The sequence below is a fragment of the Dicentrarchus labrax genome, unplaced genomic scaffold (assembly GCF_905237075.1).
Source record: "Dicentrarchus labrax unplaced genomic scaffold, dlabrax2021, whole genome shotgun sequence".
In the NCBI taxonomy this organism is placed as follows: Eukaryota; Metazoa; Chordata; class Actinopteri; family Moronidae; genus Dicentrarchus; species Dicentrarchus labrax.
Window position 1 is genome coordinate 9,761,179 of NW_026136710.1, and position 15,377 is coordinate 9,776,555.

The following is a 15,377-nucleotide window of genomic DNA, read 5'->3' on the forward strand; positions in this document are numbered from 1 at the left end:
ATGCCCATAGTGAACACAGCAGCTGACAGTACATCTGTCACACTGACCCAACATATTTAATTGACATCTGCATCTACATGAATCCTTTAAGCCTCTTGAGTTGTAGTTCAGAGCCATGGGCTGCAACGGCCAGTATTATACTCTTGCTTTGTGTTTCAGAACCATGGACAGCAACTACAAAAAATATACTTCTGAGTTGTGCTTCAGCACCATGGACAGCAACCACCATAATGTTATTATAGTGTTTAAGCACCATGGACAGCAAACACCAGTGTTTCACTTTGACGTAGTTACACAGATTCCACGCAGCCGTATGGAGGATTTTTTTGAAACAAGAGTTTGAAGGCAAGTCATTCTAAGTTTACATTAACACAGTCATACAGTCACGTTGTATTTTATGCAAAGCACACAGCCTACACGTGGCATAGTGTGGCACCTTCTGTGCAACTCTGCCTTCTCACTTTGTTGCGGTTTCAGTTTTCTCAAAAAATATCATCTACCCAATAGTCCATAAAGCCAATCTGCGCCTTTGATTAGATCTCCCCCAATTTTTCTTCCTAAATTCGTAACGGTCAAGCTATCTATGACGGTCAACCCGTAGCCTTGGTGGAAATATGTACCTATCAGCAGAGAAAAAAGTCACGACACGGCTTCTTATCCTCATCCACCCTCAGTTTCCTCGCCTTCCGCCTCATACAGTCCAGACCCACCCCTTACTGTCTGCCATGACCGTCCTCTACAATATGAGACTGTATTCTTTGTACCTCCCCTTTCTCGCCCTCAGTCTGTGCATCCCAGCCTCCCTTCCTAGATATCCATCCCACACCTCTCCACCCGCAAACGGCTCCTACGGTGAGAAAAAAAAAGAGCACAGAACAGTTTCAAACACGTCGGCATAAACCTCACATCCAGAGCTCTCTTTTCTCCTTTCCCTCCTGACGGACTTCATTACTTTATTCCTCTGCGCGCCAATGCCCGAGACCACGCCGAAACGAAGGATTTTTTTCCCTTGAGCATGAAAAGGATTGCCAAATCATCCGCAATCCAACATCACCGACTGAGCCACCAGCATGAGCACTGGATACATATGCTCCAGCAGAAGTTGTTGGCCAGAGAACTAACAAATCTTGGACCACAAATACAGCTAAGAGGGGAGAGTCAGTTTTAGGTAAGTACGGCTATCCCGACTTGGACCTCTAACATAATATGAGGGTATCTTATGTATATTTTTTCTGTCCATCACTGACCACGAGGTAGTTTTCGGGTAGGCAGGGCTATATTGTGGCACAATTATGGCGATGTTGCGTGGTCAGCATGTTACATGGTGTGGCCGGTGGTGTCCTTTTCAGGATGGAGGCAATTAGTTCTTCCCACTGTGAAGCTACCTTTTAAATAATCGGTGTACAAGTCCCTTTCAAGCTCCGCCCGGGCTGAATGTCGACGGAGCATTCTGGGGCTGTTAAAAACATTTTTTTTATTCCTATAATTTTATAAACCCATCATCTCCACACAATAGTTATTCTCTCGATCATGAGCACTCGACTGCATTCTCTCTTCATGTTGTGAGACAGCATCTTCCCGAGGTGATGCTGCAGAAGTGCGGATATAAAGGCAACATAAAACATTGGGGAGAAACAATGATCTCAGGATTTGGGGGGTTCGCATATTACGCAGACCTGCAGCGGCTTCAATGAAAGGCATTACAGAGGCAACATTCAGAGTGAAGGTGTATTTGCAGGCCTACAAATCATTGTGCAGTCGACATCAATATTTGTATTCAAGCTAATTCCGTTTGCAGTCCAGTCGTGGCTTTCTTTTACATCCACGTTGATCAATTCATTCCGGAGAAGGCATTATTCCATTAACTAAAAGTGAGTGTCGTCCCAGCTTGGATATTGGATGTGGAATTGAGTTGCGGTCGTGCTTCCTGTTATTATCTTTTTGTAGGTCCAATGTTATGGATGAATTACTGCCTGTAAAGAATTCTCTGTAAGCAGATAGTCCGCTGGATCTGTGTTTATGTGTACGTGCTGGTCTGTGTTGTACGTGGCTCGTGAGAGTGCGCGTGCACGGAAGCACGCATGCACGCACATGCTTGTTTTGTTGTATGTATGTGTGTGCGTGTGTGCGTGTGTCACCAGTGAGGCAAAGTTGCCGTTCCGTGCTCCCTCAAGTTGCTTTGATTGCTGTTCCACCGACTAACTGCGAGGGGAGCTCATGCTCTTTTACACTAGGTGTCATAATGTGGCTAAAGGCAAGATAACTGTGTATGATACTGATACCAACTCTATGAAATTAGAGAAGTGGCTTCTGTTTGAAATTGGTCCGGAAGCATTTATCTGCACTTCCATGACTGCCACTGCAATTCTTGTTTTGTTTGTCATTGTGTCCTTTAGGAAAGTGGGCATAATCAGTTACTTCAGGAAGTATTCACAAATATATAAATAAATACATTTTATGCATTAATGGATGCCAGGTTTAGAGCACAATGCTGTCATGCTTTTGTCAAAAATATGAATAGGCCACAAGGAACAATGCAAAATATCTAGCAGAAACACTGCCTTTAAAGAGCAAGTTGAAAAATTGTCTGTGCTACCCGGCTCTGAATAATCCTGCATACTGAATGTTAACTTTAAGTTAAGCCTTAATGTTTGAAATTAATGTTATATTGACAGCAAGTCAATACATCCTGCGATATTGTTCTGTCTTCTACTCCAAATGCAGTGCAGAAAATTGCCCTGGCAGCGGAAATTGCAGAATAAAAGCTGCCTTATTCAGTATGCCTCATTCAATCTGGTGGCCTTTTCAATGGCAAAACGCTGGCAACATGTAATCATTTTCAGAGGGGAAGCATTCCACATCACATTGCCAAAATGAAAATGCCAGCAGTAGCTTAAAGCTATATTTGTGTCATAGCTTTAGATGACCCAATGTTGATGATGCTTTCAAGGACTGAAAAGAGAACATTCAGCAGCGGAGGTCCTTTTACAGACCTTGGCAGTGCAACTTACTGAACAATTGTCTGCAAAGCATGTGGCTTTTAGTCTTCAAAGGCAAGGAAATGAACACCCATAAACATAATTAGGAGGAATCAATGGTAGAATGCATGCATGCACCTTTTGCACACAGAGCAGCTCTATGTATAGATAAGGATATTATTTGCAAACTGTCTTTGGTGGTGGACAGAGAACCGTCTTGTACTGGCAGAACCCACCAGCTCTCTCTCTCTGCCTCATTGTCTCTCTTTGTAATCTTGCATTGGCATGGCATTGTTTTTATGTGGGTGCTGGCTGCAGCTGTAGTGGCCAGAAGGCTGCCTCCCAAGAGGTTTGAAAAAAAAATCTGTTTTTATCAAAAACAGACAACGGGGTCACATAATGACATGTGACAAAATCTCACAGAAATGCTGGTAAGTGTACAATATTTTGGAGAGGCAGCTGAATCATTTGACCTCCACTAGTGGCTGTCTGACCCATACACTGCTGCTATCAGTCCCGTAAGACTGTATGTCTAAGCAGGCTTGTACAGTATGAGGTTATAAAATAATTCTCACCATGTAGGCTCATAATTAGGGTTGGTAGCTGATCAAAAGTGGTTAATTGCATTCTTGCACACCATATCATTTACACCATGTTAAGCCTTGATTAATAATTACAGTTTTTTACACTGGCCCTTTAAAAAAAACTTTGGTAACACTTTATAATGAGTACACACTATTAAGCATAAGTTAAGAATTAATAAATACTGAATTCATCATTTATAACGCATTTTTCTGACATGAATACACATTAATATGTAGGACAGTCGGGCGACAAGCACAAGACAAACGTTAGCTTTCATCCATAATGTGTGCTAGCAAACAAAGACACATACTCACCACTAGTGCCGCTGACGGCTGCCGACTCCAATGTATCCATCCCCACAGTGCCATTCTTATTGGCCCGCGTCCGCCTCGTCGATTTAGGCCAGACTTCTCGGTGCTTCTCTTGGCTGCGTTAACGTAAATATGAACGTAAAATGTTGCCGCCTCCCACCGTCATCACTTTGACGACGTGCTGAGAGTGGGATTGCAAGCTCAACGTACACGTCCCAAACAGATAAGATCACAACAATAGCATGTCTTCATATACCACCCTTGTTCGTCTTCATACAATATGTTGGTAAGTTGCAATAAATATCAATACAATATGTTCTATATCCCTTTGTGTTGTGTCTCTTCTTCGTCTGTTAAGATAATTGAAAACTTTGTGAGTCTCGAGGCATTGTCAGCCTTTATATCTCATTTGTAAATGCTTTATAAGCCATAGATAGTGCTCACTCTAGATGAGCTCACACAAAATACTTAATTAACGAGAAGTAAGTGCTTCGTAACTGCCTCAATTCATGAATTCCTGCATTAATAACTGTTTATAGGACATCCATTGGAAATGAATTTGTGAGTTTCTTATGGAACATCTGCTAACACAGTCACTAATCATTAATACATGTCTGAATAGTGGATGTGCAAGTGCATGCAGAAATGTACATCTAAATAGTTTGTTCATCATTTACATACACTTTCTAAATAATATTACAAACCACTGACAATTCCTAAATAACTGGTTAGTAAGTGATGTAATACTTGATTTAGAAATGCTGAATCCATCATATATAAAATATGAAAATGCAATCATTAGCACGTTATAGATGAGCTTATTAATGAAGAGTAAAACATTTATAACTGTGATTCTAAACCACATAGTAATGAGTATTTACGACAGGAACATGCTTTATAAATGATGAATTCAGTATTAACTAATCCATAACTAATGTGCTTATCAATGATGAATAAAACATTTTTAACTGTGTTTATAAACTACATATTAATGTGTATTCATGTCAGACAAATGCGTTATAAATGATGAATTCAGTATTTATTAATGCTTAACTAATGTTTAATAGTGTGTACTCATTATAAAGTGTTACCAAAACTTTCATCTGATCATTTATGTAGAGTGGCACCCTCTTACCCATATGTGCATTACACTATAGAAAAAAACATCGACTTATTGTCTGAGAAGGCAACCATAGTTTTATGAAGGACCAATTTGAAATTCATAGTTGGATCTGCTCTTTGCCATCTTTGTTATTTTTATTGGAGTCACAAAATTGGTGTGCAGCCTCAGGGGAGCTGAAAGCAGGCTGGAAAAATCCTCACAACAGTGACAATTGTATTGTTAAAAAAACAATTTCAATACACAGTTCTTCATTTGAATGCAGTTGGCTTCTGTCCGGTCTCTCTGTACCTCCTTCTTTCTCTCTGTTCACAGTAGGAGACCACAATCGGAATGTTTGAGTGAACATGATACAATCAAGAAATAAATTGCACATCAAAAGTTAACAAACAGACAATCAGACAAACATATATTTTCAGTCCCTGAAAGCAAAGCCTGTCGTAGCTTACCTTCTGACTGGTGATGAACCTGAATATGATGTTATGTAAAAAATATTAAATGTTACGTTTATTAGCAGGAGCTGCAGTTATAGAGCTTTTGTACTAGATTTGTAGTGTTTGCAACATTTTCTATTGTTTTCAGTTCAATATTGGCCATGAAAAATTATTTAATATAATTTAACTAGTATGTATCAGCAGTGGTTGTTGAAGGTTTGTGAGTGATGCCAAGTAAAAAAAATGTTACTTCTTACTTACTTGTTCTGAAGATTTATGCTTTCAAATATACAAAAGCAGACCTTGGACATTTGGTACATGCAAACAACATGCATAGTCCTCTGCAAACTGTGCATCTTGACCTAACATTTGGTGGTTGCCAGGTAGGAGACTCTAGATAGAAAAGTGAAGCTAAATTGAGCCTCTACAAACATGACCCCTGAGTCATTAAACACTGCCAGGGAGCTCAGTTATTACTCCTTAAAAATATGATAACTCTGACAACACCGTAATAACTGCAGTAATTTATCTTGCTTGACACTGCCTTGGTCTTTGCTGGCTTGGTGATAGCTCTCGTTATACATCTATTTGAATTTTCTGCCCCATGTGAGTAGGAGAGGGAGAGAGATATTTTGATGCGTGCTCTTTCACATCACTGAACAATAGAGGTCTGCACTGGCTGGCGATTACACATAGAACCTTTAACTTAATTTGCTTCACTGTTGCCTCCATGTTCCCTCCAGAAATATAATTTGATCTGCTCCAGTCTAGAAGTTGTGTCTGTGGTATTTTAAACAGAGTACAATGTTCTCAGTAGTGAAATATCTCAAGGCCCCAGTTTGAATGGAGATGAAATGCAGCTGTGACCAGGATTTGGCAATTTTGTTGTTGATTTTCTTTCCTACATTAGGTTTGGTAATTTTGTTGGTAGCCATAGTAGAAAGCCATTTTAGGGGAAATGTAATGCTGTGTGGATTATGTTCTTTACATGCTTACTGTCTGTTGATTGTCTATATTCAACAATATCCACTTGTGGTGATAGTAAAGCATGATTTTGATATTACTGGAGCTACTTTAATCAATATTTCAAGATTAACAATGGATCATATGACTCCGTATAATGTGAAAAGAGTTTGCTTGCCGTTCCCCTCAGCTCTACCAGGCTCATCGTTTTGGTTTTAGGGCCTAAAAATTTGTTCATTTTCTTGCTGCTTGCAAACACATAATCACAGATGCAGTAAGCAGATGTTTACAGACAATTTTTTTAAAATGAAACCTGTATGCTACCTGCCCAGCACTTAACAGCAGACAGAGTTAAAGAGCACTTAGCAGTTAAAGAGCCGGATATGTCCTACAGGAGTTGGTGGAGACTTAAACACAACTCCAGGCCAGTAAAATGTCTTGGTTTGGAGTAAGAAAATATTGTCGTTGGTCATGGTTAGATTTGACATATGTCAACATATGTTAACCCACTTCTTTTGTACAACCATCTCACACACTGACCTCTACCCTCTTTCACTGTGTAAATGTCACACTACTTCCTGCATTGGCCAATGAACATTGTTAATTAGTTGCATGTGAACATCATTGTTATAGCTAAGCATGCTGTATAGATAGCTATTTAACTTTATTTTCCTAGTTTAAGCCATTGGTCAGAATTGCTCAGTGGTTTTGTGGTATTCTGCCAGAGTTCTACAGTACAGTTACCACTGCACCTGCAGTGATCTCCAGGCCACACATAAAAAACAACAGCTTTTGCAGATCCGTCAAATATTTTCAGGATAGTAACTCTGTGACTATGTTTCCAGAGGCATGAGTGGCATATGTTATCTCTCTATCTTTAAATTTGGTAGTGGCAGGGCATTGTGACAAGTGACTGATAATTTGTACTGGGGAGGATCTAGAGAAAAATTAATGGGGTGGCATGGAGACAAAAAACTAAATTGGAATGGAATTTATTTACAAACAATAACACATTTCATATCTGCTTGGAAAAGTCCCCAAATGAAGATATTTTCACTCAAAAACATTACAATATTTTGCCACATTAGAAAAGCACTGGATAGATCCGGATAGGAAATGAAAAATCAATGATAATTTTAATTTCCAAATATCTCTTTTTTCAGTGAACCTATGAACAGATCATTAAATTGCATGTGCTAATTTACATGTTAGTTTTTAAATTCATCTAAATTAAGGTGTTAAATTTTACACCAAACTGGGTGGCATTTTGCCACTGCCACCCCCTTCCAACCCTCTAGAGCCACCCCTAGGCCAAACAAACAAACTAAAAAGAAAACCAAGTACTTAAGTTATTAGAACAAAAAAGTATAGTATAGTATAGTATAGATAACTTAATTTGCAATGTGCTTTTCATTAAAAGTGTATTCAAAAATGTGTTGCATCCTGGACTTCCACACTTACTGTTAAAGTTTATAAACAAATCTAAAGCATTACTTATTTCTATGAGTCAGCTAAGTGGCTGCTTGTATAAAAAGCCCCATTTTGTGAACAATCATGGCATGATAATCTTTCTGAAAAATTTTAATTAGGCCTCTCACAGAGAAGGTTTTAATCTTTTCCAATCTTCCTAGTACTGACTAGCAAGCGAGAAGCACTCCCTACTGGAACATTTTAGGTACCCCCCCAATTATTCCTTAATATGACGCCTGGATGGAGATGAGAAGCTTCTATTTTCAGTACCTACAGTATGTCTCAATTTTGAAAAATTAAACAGTGGAGCAGTCATTTGGGAGAGGGGGCAGATTCATAGACTGGCCCATGACCAATGTGATGCTGGTGAGTCAATGCACTGTTGGCTCATGCCAGTGGCTCTCAGCATCAGTGACCTATATTGCAGCTTAGGTCAGCAGCAGCATACAGTGCAGCAAATGACTGATTAGATTTGAATATTCAGATTGGAGTGGGATAACATTTTTAGGTGCTGTAAAAGCGTTTTCATCTTCCTCAACTGCTATAGGAATAGATACATTAACTCAACAAGTTTAGCTCTCCTATAAAATCTTATTGCTAAATAAATTGCTTTTGTGTATACTGATTTTGTTTTATCTATTAGTGCCAATTTGTGGCCTGACTTGTAATCTAATTGTGAAATGAATATGTACCTAGACATTTTGATTTTGAGTTACAGTCACAGCATATTACCTTTACCACAAACAATTGCAAATACTATGATTGAGATGACCATATAAATCCTCTTTCAGACATGCACCTGCATACATGTGATGGCAGTTTTACCTTATGTCTGAATAAGGAGACTGTCCCCCAAGAAGAATGTCAGCATCCCTTGTGCCACAAAATTGGCATGTATTTATGTTAAAATGAAGACCTATAGCAGCTGTAGTGAACTGTCTCTGCAAGCCTGATCTCTTCTGACAGATTGCTCCAAAGTGTAAGGGCCCTGACAGCAAAGGCTCTGTCTCCTTTGGTGTTCAGCCCAGGCGTTGGAATGGCTAGCAATGCCCTACCAGAGGATCTCAGTCCTGGTTATAGGGGAATAAAAGGTCAGAACTATAGGGAGGGGCCATTCTATGCCTGGCCTTAAAAGTAATTAACATAAGTTTTTAATAAGTAAATCCTTAAACAAACAAACAGCCAGCACAAGGCTGCTAAAACACGGGTGATATGGTCACATTTTTTGGATTGAGTTAAATACTGAGCTGCAGCATTTTGGACTAAGTGTAGGCGGTGGATTGATTTCTGACTGAGACAGGTATATAGGGAGTTACAGTAGTCAAGGCCGGAGGAAATAAAAGCATGGATGAGTTTCTCCAGATCTGTGGCTGAAATAAAAGACTTAACCTTGGCTATATTTCTAAAATGAAAAAGACCTGACTGAACATTTTTTACATGGAATTCAGAAAACAAGTCCTGATCAAAAACCAAACCAAGAATTCTGTCTGAGGACTTATGTGTCTCAGTTGCTAGTTCACCTAAGTTTGCCATGATTCAATTTTTTTTTTTGTGGGGGGTGGAATTACAGATTTTGTTAGATTTTGTAAGTTTTAATTGTAGAAAGTTGTCAGACATGAATTTTATTTCCGTAAAGCAGCTGTGGAGGGTTGCTATGTTAGACCGGTCACCAGGTCCGATTGGGATGTAGAACTGTGTGTCATTAGCATAATAATGAAACTGGACATTATATTGATGGATGATGTCACCAAGGGAAACAAGAGAGAGTATATATGGAGAATAAAATAGGATCCAGAATTGAACCCTGGGGGACACCATAGAGCAAGTTCGAGGGGGATGAAACTGAGTTAGCCATAGTCACAGAGAAACATCTATTAGGTAGGTCCTCAATCGGTTTAAGGCCGCATTAGTGATTCCTGCGCACCTTTTTAGTCTGTGAATGAACATGTTATAGAAGGTCATTACCGACTTTGAGAAGAGCATTCTCAGCCACGGACGTAATTTGGGGGGGGGACACAGGGGACTTTTTCAAAAGGCCGTTTTAGTCCCCTGCAGTTTTTACCGTCCAAAAACAATGTTACGCTATAGTAAACAGAGACTCGTCAAGCACTAGGACCAAGCGGAAAACGACCGCTCAAGCTGAAGCCTGTTTTCCTCAGTTTAGACCGCCCACAAGCTCCTCGATTGGCTCTGCCGTTCTTGTGTGATTGGCCGTCCCCGCTGTCACTCCATCTTGCTTGCACACAGGTCTGCTAGTTTCCCAGGAGTCCTTATTAATCTGCCACTGTAAATTGGGCGTTTGTTCTGCCTGGGTCACTTAAGCTAGAAGGATTGTAATATCAGAGGTTTCATTTACATTAATGTTTGAAAAGGTGTCCATGTGCGTATGTGCGTGCGTGCGTGTGTGTGTGTATGTGTGCACGGAGGTGTCCCCCCCACCTCTGAAATCAAAATTCCGTCCTTGGTCTCAGCGATCGAAAGCAGTATTGGAATATTTCAAATAAATTATTGGGGAGTTTGGATAGATTTTCAACTCTTTGACAATAAAATCTCATTTTTATAATATCTATTTTTTATAAACAGCACTTGCATTTTAAGATGTGCATATTTTACAAAACTCAAGGAATTGAAATTCACCCCAGTTCATACCAGTCAGTGTCAACAAACTTTAAAATCACTGTCTTTTTAACTTAAATGGTTTAAGTTGACAATACATTACATGTTAATTACATGTTAACCATACATAAACCAATCTTCTGTTGCATGGGTATTGTAGGATAAATCTTGACAGTAAACGTTTTGTATATTTACAGTAATATGTTTTAGGAAAACCAATGGACATTGACATAATATGGACATAAATGGACATCATTTGTAGGTGTTACAGTTGATTAGCACAGCATTCTTTTTCAGCAACAACTTTAGTGCTGTAAAAGGCATTGTGCTACTGACTCCAGAAGTAGCACATGAATGACCTGACACAGCACTTTCACAGAAGTACCAACCTATAGATTTTATGTACCTGACCTTGCCTGTGTGTGTGTGTGTGTGTGTGTGTGTGTGTATCTTGCGCTTTGAGCATCTTTTGAGTGGCTGAGGCTGAAAATCTGCCACGATAGCAGACATGTATATTAATTAGAATTCTAAACATAGATCCTTCATGTTCACTAATGTCAATCCTACATGTCCCAATGGGTGAACCATTAGTAGATTTGCATTCGTAGTGTGTGAGTATTACTGCCTAAGCACCACATCCTGTCACATGTAGCCTGAGGAACATTGATTGACTAGAGATCTGTGCATATTTGTGATCTTACATTGCCTTCAGGGCTGTTGCTATGGCAACTATTTTAACCTTGTATCACATCTTCAGCTGGTGTTCTTGTATTTGGCCAGCTTAATTTCTACTTATCATTAATGTAATCATGATTTTTAATTTACTCAATGAATGAATTATGAGAAAAAATATTAGTTTCATAATAACCTGTCTTTTCAACTGTTATGGATTCACTGCTGTACTTGAATTTTCATCACTACTCAAGTTTTAAAGGGAAATTCACACCTGAAGGCTGTAATACTTTTCTGGACATTATTGAATATAAAATAGATTTGCCTCAGGATGAAGAATATGATTAAAAGATAATAAATAAAATATTATATCACTTCTAGGCCTGCACATGTTGCTGTCATTGCTTAGCCTCAAAATAGGCTTCATGTTTTAGTAGATGTTTGAAATTCTGTGTTGATTATAGTTCAACTAACACTTACTGTAGGCATGCATAACATGAAACATGGTATCAATGATGGTAACAATCCAAGTAAATTTTTAATTCATATGTAAAAAAAAAAAAAAAAAAAAAGGGACCAAGTTGGAGGGCCTCCACCTGCTCATACATACCTGGAAGTTATTAAAGCTGTATGCACTTTGAACAGAGTCGATAGAATTAGATAGAATTATTATGAAACTAACAGGTAAAAATACAGTATAAACAAGAAGATGTGTTGATGTGGGCTGTAGTCTGCTAATGTGTTTCCAGATGACTTAAGGTTAAAAACTCCCCACTTTTTGAAAGTATTTCTCAGTTGAAAGAGAGTGAACTGGGATTAAACATTTCAAAAAAGGAAGGACTAAAACTGAATCCTGCCAAATCCCACATGTAATGCCCACTGAAGATGAAACAAGCAAGCAGATGTTGACTGAAAGACACTGAAGCAGATGGAACTGTATATCTATCTAGACCAACTAGAAATCTACTGGTAAGCTATGTACTATAATATTGATGAGCATTCTGTAAAATACATAAATGTAACCATCACTTTCATTCCACAATAAAAATAAGATCCTTGCTCAGTCTTGGGACACTTCGGAGAACCATTGCCTTTAAAAATCCAATTTTAGGGCACTTAACAGCAAAGATATTATTTTCACCCATAAAGAATACCAGCTGTGTTATTAAAAGTGTTTTTTTTTATTCTGGATGGAAAAGGTCAGTCTACAAAAGTGCTCATAGTTTGCAGGAAAGAGGGTTAGGTCAACTGTCAGCAGGGTTTCAGAAAAGAGGATCAAGCGTTGCATATTTAAATCCAGTAGAAAGGGAACTGTGGCCAGAAAAGTAAAAATAGACAAAATGCTGAATCAAATTAATTACAAACTTAGTAGGACAACTTTATGGGACAGATTTGGGACTTATTAACAGATTGAATTTTTTCAAATTAAGCAAGGTGATTTTTTCTTAATCACCTTGCTTAATGATCTTCTTATTTCTTCTGACCAGGAAAGTCAGAAGCCAGTGGAAATATGTTTTCTAGGTTAAATGGTCAGTGCAAGCACTTTTTAGCACAGTTACACTATTGGATCAATTTTTTAATTTCAAGAATAAAATGCCATCAATTTACAGTGAAAAAAATGCTCCACAATAATTTATTTTTTAACAACTGTATCCTGCATGCATTCTTAATTGCAGGGTTTCTGTGGGGCCCTAGAAAATCTAAAATCCAATAATAATGACATGATAACTACAAAATGAAACTGATACAACCAGTATTCAAATTTTCATTCTACTTTTTTGTTTTTTTGGTATGGGCATAAATTGCATTCATGGTGGTCCTGAAAAGGTCTAACTTGTTGAAATCTGCATAAACTCTGTAAATAAGTTAAACATTGTGTACATGCATAACAACACAGAAACCACAAGCCTGATTTTAGACCTCTGAACCAAAACATGCATTTTTACATTTGTTCTGTAATTTATATGGGTCTGGTGTTGTGCACACTAATGGCTGTTTCCACCAGATGGAGAACTAGGGAGACCTATGATGTGCATACATTCATGATAAGTTACGAACTAAAATGCTATGGCAAGATAGTAAGCGATGGTAAAATGAATGGTTCAAAAATGCTGCAATTGTGGCTCCAAATAGGAATCATTGGGAAAATAAGTGTGAACCAAGAGTGCCCCTTTTCCACCAAATTAAGTCTGGTTCTTGAACCAGTTCCATTCAGGATCCACCAAAGTTATACAAATAGTCTTATTATTTGGAATAAACCAGCCTCTAGCTACTGTATTTTAACATCAGTCATAATAGTAGAAGTTGGGGAGACTAATATTTTGTGAGTTGGTACACTGCGTACAGTGAAAAAGTCTAAGAAACACTGATCATTACCATCCAAGATGAATCTTCCTGGCACATAAATATATTTCATACTGTATTAACCTCTTTATTTAATAGGAAGACTGTTTGTGATGGTAATGCCTCATCACCACCTGGTTGCTTGCCAATTCAACTAAATATTAAAATTCTTCTATATGACAGGATGGAGAAAAAAAAAAAAGTCTCACTGCAGCAGAGGCTTTCATGCACTGTTGGACTCCATTTGCCTCTACTTTGGTACCATGAAGGCTGTTGGGATTACTAATAAACAATGGCAGTGGGTTGCCACCTGGCAACCTATTGTGATTGCCTGGTGGAGGGAGGAGACCCAACCAGCTGGCCATTCTTCACTACTGGTGCCAGCCGCCATCCCTTACACTGCACATGTGTAGTGTTCAGTAGAAAGGGATGCTTGCTCTGTTGGGCATCCATCATCCTCTGTAGGCTATGACCCTGTCAGAGTGGATGCAAGACTTGTACTGTATGTTTATAATAGCAGCTTACCAGTGTTTTTGTAGAGAGTGTAGTATGGTTTCGTGCAGTGTAAGCTGCTGCCATTGTGTTCTGGCTGCCTTATGTGAGTCTAGTACTGTGAGTCCCACTTCAAAGAGGAGACGATTGGAGGGTGAATAAAAGCTCCAAGTCAGTCAATTGGCCCTGAATTGCCCGAACTTAACTGCAATATCAGCAGTGCAAAAAAAGTGGCTGGCGTGGTCAACTTTTTTCTAGGCTTAACTTGCTCAGCCCCTCACATTGACATCAGGGCCAGGTGGATGGGGAGGATGTAGAAGGAGAGGAGGCAGTGTGCTCGATTTATCAGTAATTATGGAGTGCTATTTTCTCTGTCTCCTATCTATGTCTGCCCTGGGAAGCAGTAGCCATTCTTTAATCTTGACACCCGGTGATCATGTAACACAAGGAAGTGCCTATTAGAGGTGGAGAGAAATTGGAGGGGGCTTCTCTCCTGATTCTCTTTTAGGTGAGTTGGGGTGACAGAGATGGTGAGTATGGGGATACATGAGGGAGGGTAGAAGGAGAAAGGGGTTGACGAGAGATGGAGGTTGAGGTAGTGAGGACAATTATGAAACTGGTTTTCAAAACTCAAGAGATCTGTAAGGGAGTGGGGTTAATGGGAACATCCAGGGAATCTTCTGTAGGCTTTTGTTCTAGTATATAAAAAGAAAGACTTGCTAAAGGACACATGAACTAATTTGATTTTTGAGATGAACTAAAACAACTGTAATAATGTGAAATTCAGTTGTAAAGCAGAACAGGTCTTTATGCTGTTCCCTCTGGGCTTGCTTTGCACTGAGTCAAACACAATCAAGAAAATGTCGGGGGTAATTATATTACGCTTTAGGATGATTGTGTATCAGATAACATAAATCAGCTGATGGAGATGCAAGCGGGGCCAAATGTTGTGTTTTAATACTTATTTTGATTTGAGTTTAAGACTGTATCTGGCAGCCAAAACAGACTGAACACCTCAGTTAAAAAAAGCCCCTTATATTCTCATTGATTTTACTGCAGTATTTTAATGAAGAGGCAACATCTGAACCCAAAAAGCCAGATACTGTTTATTCTTTCTATCTTAATTGGGTAAAACTGGATACCCCTACTAAGTCAATCCATATGCAGGAAATAATACATCAAAATATTCCCAATTTAATTAATTCTGAAACACTTCAGTGGGTGACACACTTGTTGCCTTCTTTCAGAACGGCAGAGGCATTGGAAATACACATTGATTGAGTCTCTTAACATGAATAATTTGTTTTCTCAACCAAGTATAGTGCTGGAAGTGCTGTGCCAACCTGGCACCTCACTGCATTAACAATCCTCTCCTAATTTTGGAGGAACATAA

General features: G+C 38.9%; 1 protein-coding gene across 1 annotated transcript in view; it reads left to right on the forward strand.

The window, feature by feature from the left end:
* Positions 1-756: 756 nt before the first annotated feature.
* brinp1 (bone morphogenetic protein/retinoic acid inducible neural-specific 1) overlaps positions 757-15,377 on the forward strand; it is a 111,136-nt gene continuing 96,515 nt past the window's right edge. Inside the window, exon 1 of the mRNA XM_051412893.1 lies at positions 757-1,168. The gene's annotated coding sequence lies outside the window, so the exon portion shown is untranslated. The remainder of the gene's footprint in view (positions 1,169-15,377) is intronic.